The sequence below is a fragment of the Neolamprologus brichardi genome, chromosome 20 (genome assembly GCF_056152115.1).
Source record: "Neolamprologus brichardi isolate AB-2024 chromosome 20, ASM5615211v1, whole genome shotgun sequence".
NCBI classification, from domain to species: Eukaryota; Metazoa; Chordata; class Actinopteri; order Cichliformes; family Cichlidae; genus Neolamprologus; species Neolamprologus brichardi.
In genome coordinates this window covers 25,623,569-25,633,885 of record NC_142123.1, presented here as the reverse complement: position 1 = coordinate 25,633,885, position 10,317 = coordinate 25,623,569, and positions in this window count along the sequence as shown.

Genomic DNA, 10,317 nt, shown 5'->3' with positions numbered 1-10,317 from the left:
ACATTCTTTGGTCAACTTTAAAAAGAAACTCCTAATAGCCCATTCAGCTCCAGCTGTAACCCACACACTGACTTATATAAAAGATGGATGTAACCCACAGGTTGGAAAAGTGAAGCCAATAGGGCATTCGCTCTTATGGCCAGCAGGGGGCAGTTCCTCCAACTACACTGCTTGTGTATAAGGCTAGAAGAAATGAGTCTGGGAGAAATTAACTGCATTTCCAATTTAATTTATGGCCTCAGTAACCGCTTAGCTCATAGGTGTCAAACTCTGGCCCGCGGGCCAAATTTGGCCTGCAGCCTAATTACATTTGGCCTGCGAAGCCATACCAAATTATTATTATTACTATTAGAGCTAGCCTACTGGTATTATACAGCTAATATATATATTGTTTAGTATTAAGCTTTGCTTGTTCCATATTTAGTTTTTCAGCAAAACTTGATTGAGTCCATAAGAAAAGATTCATTCTAAAGGAAGAATTTGGAAATTTTTTTTCAATAAATATTAACGTTAGCCCGCGACTTTGTTCTAGTTTTGAATTTTGGCCCACTGTGTATTTGAGTTTGACACCCCTGGCTTAGCTGATGGGTTTATGGCCTCTATCACTAGTTTATGTCTTATTTAATATAGTGTGATTTAATTTCGTAAACTGCACACAAACGTAAAGTAAAGCAGGGTGTCATTTAGGGAATGGAAAGACGTAAGCACACTTCAGTTTCTTCTCTTCTGAGTAGAAAAAAGCTAATTAGACAATAAGCATAATGCTTATCTCAAGTCTTTAAACTTTAAACTTCTGAGTGATAATCACAACACCTACATCCATCCTTTATATACAGTCTCTGAGCCTACAGTGTAACTAACTCTACAGCAACATTATACTGCTATATTCTCCAAAGTGCAATTCAAACACTAGTCTTGAGGTTCATTTGTTTCAAACTCGCTTGCGCATTTGTGGATTTAAAAATTCAGGTTTTGCTTTCTTTTAATAAGTTTCCAGATTGCTATGTTTTTAGATGTCAAATGATTTTAAGTTTTTTTGGTTACAACAACAGAAGTTTTTTTTAATTCTAATAAAATGTATGTTAGATTGTTAGATTAGCATATGGACAGGCATTGACAAAGACACATCCGGAGTCACGGTGACCTTTCAGGGACACTGACATTCTTTTCAGTGTTTAGTTTTTTGGAGGTGCTGCTTAGCAGAGCTTCTTACTTTTGAATAAAGACAGGTTAGTTTTCATTTCTTTTTAAAGTTAAGCAGCATGTCCTGTGTTGCTATTTGGGATTATCATGATCCCTATTTGCTTGGTAGGTCCTCCTTCCATAGCCCATGAATATTTTAGTTATTTAAGCTTTATGGATATCTAAAAGAATAAGCATATTTTCCAAAATCTCATATTATTTCTTTAATCACAATTGCTTTTTCTGAGAATGTGGTATTCAACCCTTCACAGAAGCCTCTTTCAGCTCAACACACAGGTCATTAATTGGAGTCACACTTGCTCCCTGTACAGGCAAGACAATCGCGCATGAATAAATGGCAAACAGGCATTGCTCCCCTGTATTAACAACATTTTGATGCAGCACTCAGTGGGACACTGGCCATTGCTTTCACAGCCTCGCTCCCTCAGGAATTACTCCAGGAGAAACTCGTGGCTGCTGTCGCTGTGCAGTGTGTCATCCATCTTCAGGAAAAATTGTTTTTTCCTGGACCTTCCACTTGTTTCATTATTTTCTGCTTTCCACTGATATTCAGCTCTCGTGAAAAGCACAGCTTGTGCGCTCATTAGAATACTCTGGATCACTCATCTATTAGATAAAAATATTAATACATAGATGTTTTATTTGACTTTTAAGCTCAAGAATGATTTCATCTGAGAATTAAATAAGATAAAACACACAATATCATTTCATGTAGCACTGAACAAAAATTACTCCCATGAGTTACATAAAATCCGTATCCCGTTTGAGGCCTTAGCCCCTTATAAATTACTTAAAACAATTCTTTATATTTTGCCCTTTAGACAGGGGAGGTCACAATTTCAAAGGTATTTTTATAATATTTCACAGACATCTACTTTCTGTCTAGAAAAGATCAAGTTTGCCCAGGTACAAAACACTGAAAAGTAGCTGAATGCACCACAGTAGTGACCACTGCAATCTATGGAATATTAATTTATTTGGGATTTCTTTTACCCCATGCCTGAAGGTATTTGTAAATATCCTTTAAAAATACAGCTTCCAATGTTAACAGTAAAAATTAATTATTTGACTTTCTAAGTAATCAAATTTACAAACCAAAACTAAATTTAAAATGTTTTAAAAGACTTATGCAAGATTGCAGTATAAAATTAGGTTGAATACAAGCTAGCCAGGACGGGAGACAACAGTTTGACTCTCAATGAAAAACATGGAGAGGTTGTTTGCATAGCAACTACACTCAGCCATAGTGGTTGCTAAATGTTGTGATTTTGACAAGAATTTGCACTCACTGCCATACAAAGCAGAGATTTGATTCAGTGAAGACCTTTATACAAAGAATGTGTTTTTTAAAGGGACAGCATTTTACTGTAAATCCAGGTGTGGCTGTATCAAGAGAGACATCTCTTTTTTTCCTGCTGTCCTTGCACATGTTAATTTTTGGCTCAGTCTGCACTGAGACTCATGCAGCATAATCACAGATGCCAAATTACAGCACAATGTCCGTCATTTATTGTACTGAAATTACAACATGCAGCAGGACCAGCAGTGATTGCTACACATGGCTCTATGAATTCATGAACATATTATTTAGGTCTTTCTTTTATTTCCCCCAGGCTGCCAGACTTTTAACTAGCATTTGAAATAATGTTGCATTTCCAAAATGGGATTGCTAAATGGGCATAAAGTGTGGAGGATGTCAGCAGCCTCCTTTTTTCTGTCTGTCTGTGGAGTGGCTCTCTGGGCTAAAGCTGTAGGCCCTGATGTCTCACATCATGCAGCAGAACAGTGAGAAATAAGACACAAGTGATGGTGATGTGCCCTGACTTCTTTTTATGACGCACCAGGGACATCCTGGGATTTAGAGCTCCCATGGGTTTGTTCTAAAGACACATTTCATTCAAAACACTCAGAGAGTCTAGTCATGTTCCACTGTCTGCACTGGGAAGTCACTTTTTCTGTTTTCATGAATATCAAGGTGCAACTTTGAACAACTGGGAATGATGATAGGCTTTTAAATTTGTAATAATTCCTATCAAGACAACCCCCACGCACCAATAATTATCTGATTGTGTGAAGATCAGTGCAGGGCTTGCCTGTTAATTAATACTAGAAAAACCAACTGCAGCTCTTGTTGCACTCAGTAAATATATGAGAAACTGCGGGGCATGGAGTGCATACTGTGGAAAAAAGCATTTAACAAAGTGAAAGTTATTAACTCGTTTTTGCAGTGGTTTTCTGTGGCATCGAGCAATCGCCGAGATTACCCAGTCTAATCACATCCTGTAACCGTGGAACTGTCTCCACTTCCCCTGCAGGACTCTAGGATTTCAAAGTCAAGGTAACGCGGACCAAACTGGATTCTAATTAAAGTTGACATCAGGTGCCTCATGCTCCTTCCCCCCTCCTCCTCAGGCTTTCATCTAAATGATTCATGCCGAGAATACCAGGCCTTTCAAGCCGTTAGGTCCTCACAAAGGAATAACAACTTGATCACACAAAGAAAACATAGACAGATTTACAATGACACTGGCACAGTGTCTGTTTCACTAGCTTATATCAAGTTATATCAAATCAATGCAGAGGCACTCGGCTGACATTTTACATTTTTGCAGGGATGACTTTTTTTAAAGTATTCATGCTGGCAAACAAGAGGAAATTAAATCAGAGGTGTAAAAATGTTTTTCCAGCAGAATCACGTTGTGTTGTGGTGACAACATGCGACAGAATGCTCGGTTTCCAGGTGTGCTTATGTGAGTAGGGTGCAACCTGCTACATGACTGTCTGGAAATGAACGAGACAAGTGTCGGCCATATGTTGCACGCTGGAACACCGTCATTATGGCAGAGGATCAGTTCTAGCAATTCACTGTCACTCTGGGTAGAGCAGCAGTTAAATGGCTAAAAGAAACATAAAATTGAATCCTTCTCTAAAATTGCAGAGGATACAGGTAGGCTAAATAATTGCTCAATAGAGAGATGAATAGTTGGAGTCCCCACCCCCACCCCACCCCCACTCACACACCCTTATAAGTGGGAAGAGGATTTATCTCTGTGAGAGAAAACCTGCCTTGAATTAAAGATGAGCTTCCCCTGCCTTTTGTCAGGCTATTGTGAACACCACAGCATATAGTACACAATAACTACAGGTATGCAAAAATAGGTTTAGTATAATGGTTTAGCTTTGTGGGGAAGCTGAACAGACTTACCATGACTTGGAACTGCCTGCAGGCTGAGTAAGAGTGTTGTGTGCTCTTATTATTTATGTTGGATTTGGGCTGGTGGTTTAGTTTCTAATGTCTGAGCCTTGAAAATGAAAACTGTTGTGCCTTTGGGAGATATTGGAAAGACTTCTCATGTTAACAGCGAAATGAGTTAGAATCCCCCCATTCACAGTGTTAGTCCTCAAACTGATATATATATTTTTTTTTTTTATTCAGGAATAATAGTGCGCTCATATCTGCGTATCTGAAGATTTCTGTGTTTTGCATGTTTCAAAGCAGACAGTGACATAATGTGACCGTCATCCGTTGAGACAAAGGACGTGAAATGAGCAGCGACCAACTCGTCTCCGATCCTTCTCCCTGACTGCGGTGTCTTGCTGTGGGTTATTTTCCTCCCCAGCACCCTGGCCTCACCCTTATTCTTGACTTTAATGGAGAGTGACAGTAAATCACAATTACCCATACAAAACACTTTAAAAATAGTTTTGAAAATGAGGCTGTCGTAATATGAAAGCTGAACACATGGTCCTTGCTCAAGTGTGTTTTCAGTGGGGACATCATATGTCGACAGTTCAGACAGGGGATAAAGGCGCTCATTACACAGTTACACTTTTGTCCTTGTTTGCCCCTAAAATGACGATAAGATGCAAGTAAAGGGAAAAAAACCTTCATTTTCTGACTCAAGCAAATAGACAATGACCCTATGTTTTGTTCTCTTATTATTCTAATTGTGTCTCTAAAAGAACACTTTAGACATTTTAGAAATGTGACGGCCCCGCCGCCTTGGCCAGGGCCTGCTACGTGGCCCTGCCCGTCCCTCTCTGTTGCCTTGCAGGTTCCTGGTAAGCTGAGTTAATTAGAGCAACTGGGGGCACCTGCTCAGTCTCCTTGGAGCATTTAAGCAGTTGCTTACTCTCTTCCTTCACTCAGCACCACGTTATTTGTTTGCTTGACATCAGGCTTGTTACTTTAGGTTTACGCAACACATTGACATTCACTTTACACTGAAACACTGCTGACACACTGACAACACTGACTAACACACCTCATAAAGTTAATAATGGTTTTTGCTTTGTCTGGTTAATAAATTGGTGAACCATGATTAAAGCTCTGTTTCTCACATTTATGTAAAGAGCTGGACTGTGACAGAAATACACTTATTTGCTTTCTTAGATATCAAGCTTAATAAATGTATTAATGGAAGTACTATTTAAGTATTACATTTTTCCATTATTTAAATATCTATTATCTAGTATCTAATAAATACTTAAATAAATACTAGAAAAAGCCATTGTTAGGTAAGAAACACAACCATTTACACCAGTGGTCAATTTAGACCACCATTTGTTCTCACCAGGATATTCCTATAGTCGAAAGGTTTTAGACCCACATTAAGTTATCTGGTGTTCTTTAATTGGTCTTAGTGTGAACTGTTGTCCATCCCTCTGTCTTAGACCTGCGATAAACTGTTGGCCTGTCAATGGTGTACCCTGCGACTCACCCTGGGACAGCCAGGATAAACTTTTACTCCCTGTCACCCTGAACTGGATAAGGAGTTAAGGAGATGGAAAGATTTTTGAGAAACAAAATTTGACTGGCAACTTGTAATTGAGTGAAGTGAAGTCTTATTATCACTTGGGTTCAAGCAATGACAAAGTGAAATCCAGTAGATGATTTTTCCACCTTCCTTCTCAGAAATAAAACCTGCTAATAAGAAAGTTATACCCCCGACACAGTGCATCAGCATCACCAGTGTAATTCTCTATTCTCACTATGGGTGCATAACAGTCTAAACTGCAGCATGCAGCCAAGAGGCATAAAGGCCTATACATCACACACAGCTGATAACATTAATTGTGTCCAATTAATGTTTGTTCATTAAAGTGTAATTGTTCAGCTGTCTGTTTTAATTAAGCACAAATATAATCTCTTTTGGAGATAGTATGTCTGCATAACGACACAGCAAATAGATGGAAGCTTCGAGCTGTGACCAGACTACATTGAGACCATTGCTTTAAGTCGCCTTTACTGTATAGCTGTCTCTTATTAAAGAAGGCTAATTCAGTTTACACACACACACAAACACACACACTCTGCAGTTATACACAGAGAATGAGAAGTGTGTTTACATTTTTTATTATAACTGTCAACTCTAGATGAGGTGAAAGTTGTTAAAGGGGAATAGAACAGTGTTTCCATTATGTTTTTCATGAGCCCCAGGACAGTTTATTTTCTATTAGTGAACATGAACTACTGTCCCCAACAGACAGCCGCAAGAGAGGAAATGTTCCCCGTCACATATCATCCGGAAACTCCCATCATATAAGCTGTCTGAAACGTGTTATTTGTGAGTCTGGTTTGAATTGTGAGAATCAAGTGTAAAGAAATGTTCGAGCTTTCTCTTACTCCTTTGGAATAACATCTCAAAAGTGAGGTTACTTTTCCCCCCTCATCTTGTGGATCTTTAATCCTCTCATCTGTTATAATTTTCTGATTATTTGCCTCAGCTTTTAAAGCATTTATTTCGTGTGTGCAGCTACTCCCATCTAAGAGTGTAGATCCTATAACACCCGCCTTTAATTAACTCATTTGGCTGCTTTCATTTTTATTTTGGGGGGGGTGGGATTCTTGTTTTGATGGCAGGTGCCGAGAGAGCTTCGACTTAATTTGTGAAAAAGCATAGCGATAAAGTGACTGACTTTACTTTCTATTCAGATAAGAGGTAATCAAGCAGTGCTGATATTTCCTAAGACCCTGTGTGAGTGTGTGTATGAATCACAGTTTATCTGAGACACATCTGAAAGTTACCTAATGAATGTCACACCAGCTCCTTTGAAAATATATCAGAGAAAATAAAGCTGTGAGTGCTACTGGTATTTTAGGAATATAGGCAGAAATTTGAGGATGTGTGCTGTCACCGTTGACATAAAACCCCCTGGGGTATAAAGTGCTGTTCCCTACTTCAAACTTTTTTTTACACAAAGTTAGTTCCTGTTGAAATGTTTAAAAACCAAATCTCTTACTTCACAAAATATGACCAAACAGTACGTGACAAAACATTATGTTACAATTTAAACTCATGACAGTTCAATTCTGTATATTTTCTGAAAAAGTACAGATGCAGCAGATTGTAGGGATTCCCAGCAGATGTGTCTTTTTTTTCCATTTTAGTTCCTGGTCATTCTAAATATTTATTCACAAACAGTTCAAGAACAGTTTGGGAATTATGGAACTTTAAAAATACAATTTTATTTTAAATTCAAGAAGTACAATGTGGTTCAATGAGCAAGAACAGTGAAAAGACTCCCGTGGGACTCAACCAGCTCCTTGGTTTAACTTCCAGTGATCTTTCTGTGAGTAAACTTCATTTTCAGTTCAAGCCTGAGGAGTTAAATCAGTCACTGAGAAGCATCTTTAACAAGATAGCGTTCACAATCCATATTTCTGAAGGGTTTGAGAGTAAATAAATATTTTTTGGTTTATTCCCAGAGTTTGCATCACTGAGAGAAGCGTCGGCTGTCAAAATTGAACAAAATAAAGAGTGACAAATTATTATTATAACTGTTGTGACTGCAACGATAATTTCTGTTTCTAATGCCTGAGGTAGTAGCTTCTGATTGCATATATTGTCAGTCTGACACTCCAAAACCCCCATGATACTTTACTACCACAGAATGTTTGGAGTTTTTGAGTTATACGTGCAGCTAAATTAAACAAATAAATGTTGCAGATCACTGTAGGACTCTTTTGTATATCTTGAACAAATTCACTAAATCCCAACACGACTGTATAGTATATTCATTCAGTATAGCCATATACAACAGTTGTACAATGGATTGCATTACATTTTAAATGGTTTCTGTTATTGCACCTATAGTTTTTATACAAAAACAGTGCAAATGTTAAAGCACCACCACCCTACTTTGTCCTAACTATGTCAGACAAGTTTACAAGGTCTGCAGTTTTGTAATACTGCTGTCAGAATGGTTAAAAACTAGCCAGTGAACCTACAAAATATTCAAAAGCATATCACATTTAGAGTGATTTAGAGGAAGGGTTTTGTGTCACAAATAAAGAAATCTTAATCTCAAAATCAGAAGAATCTCAAAACGTCCCATCAGGCACATTTAAGTGCAAGCTCATGAAAAAAGAACAATTTGAGGAAGAAAGAAAGGTGGAATTCCCTATATACCTCGATGATATCAACATAAACATGGCATATGGCGCTCTGTATGCGACATTCATTGCTTAAGATGTATGCATATAATAATCTACATCTGGAAAGCATTGTAAAGGCCCTATGTTTCTATTCTCACTGCTATCCTCTGAATTATTTTCTGGGCTATAAAAACAATTTCCAGGAAAAAGAAGAAACACAAAGGAGATGAACTTTTGAACTACAGATTCCATGAAATACTACTGTCATCTAAAACCAGTAAAAAAAAACATCCAGCGTGATTGAATACTGTATCGCTACATGATCTTAGATTTACATATTGCATCCCGTAAAATGAATTCACAGCACTGCAAGAGTTAAGGAAGAATTAAACCTGAACGCTTACAAAGGTAGCCAACGTGTAAACCCTTGAATTTCAGACCTTTCAGTGAAGACTCTTGTCACTACTAAAACAATAATATGTAAAATATAAATCATGCATAAACGTCTTATGTTGAGTTCAGCTGCTTTCAACTTGCAGCGGATGTTATGCATGCAAGTCTAATGCTGGAAGTTGGAATGATTTGCAGCTGCTGTATTTGTGTTTTTATTTTCATTTTTTTTTTGGTCCCTTCATTTCAAAGGTAAATTGCAAAGTATCTGCCTGAACTCAAGAGATAAAAGAGAGGCAATCGAGGTGGGTCCAGAAGGAATATTATTTATATAAAGAGGACAAGTGATGAAGTGGTAATAAAGGTAAACATTGTGTTGTGTTAGTGGCTACGATTTGCTTCAAGGCAGAGAACTGTCAGTGTTTCCCATCATTACTATAAGCATAGTCCCCTCCACAGGAGCACAAACAGAAACAAAAAAAAGCATGATGTAAAGACTCTCAGCAGTGAAGAAGAGCCTCTTCTCTTTTCTCTCCCCTTTCTCCCCATGATTAGCATTTCAAACAGTCCTTGTTTTGCATCAGAGCTTCATGCTTGTGTGCATGCCATCACAGCCTTGCAGGTGGTGGCCCGTCCAACCAGTGGAGTCCAAAAGCAGCCTTTGTGTATGCAGTCATGTGTGTGTGTGTGTGTGTGTGTGTGTTTGTGCCGTGTTTGAGAGAGTGCTTCTTTGTAGAAAGGGAGCTGACCTCATATGAAACTCAGAGTAAGTTAAGAGACAGGGTTGTCTACAAATGCTATATAATAATAAATTTCTCAGAATTTGTTGGCTTCTGCTTTGAGAGAGTTACAGGCCACTGACTGGATTCACATTCTGCCTCCTAAAAATCCACAAAATCTCTTTTTAAGTGTCTGCCAGCAGACCCATCCAAACTTTGATTGAGTGCATCACAATGTGCCCAGAATATCAAGCACAAAACACAATAATAGACTTTTGCAAAAGCTGTCCATTTGGATTGGAAAAGGTGCTGCATCATTTTATCCCAGGTCAATTGCTAATAGATTCTCTACGCCATGGCATTAACACAAACCAAAATTGTTCCAAGACAAAGCAAATTAAAATGATGATTTTCTGCAAAGCTGAGCCATATCTAATTAAATCTATATTGTTCTGTGCTCCATCTGACGGGGCATTCCCTATCCTCACAGTGTAATGTTATTTAAGTTGACCGAGGCAGACCAGTATGGGCTTGCACTGATTAGCTGGAGCTTCTGTCTTGCTACCGTGTCACCTGAAAATGAAACATAAATGAAAAAAAGAAAATTACCTTTTGATTTTTCTCCAT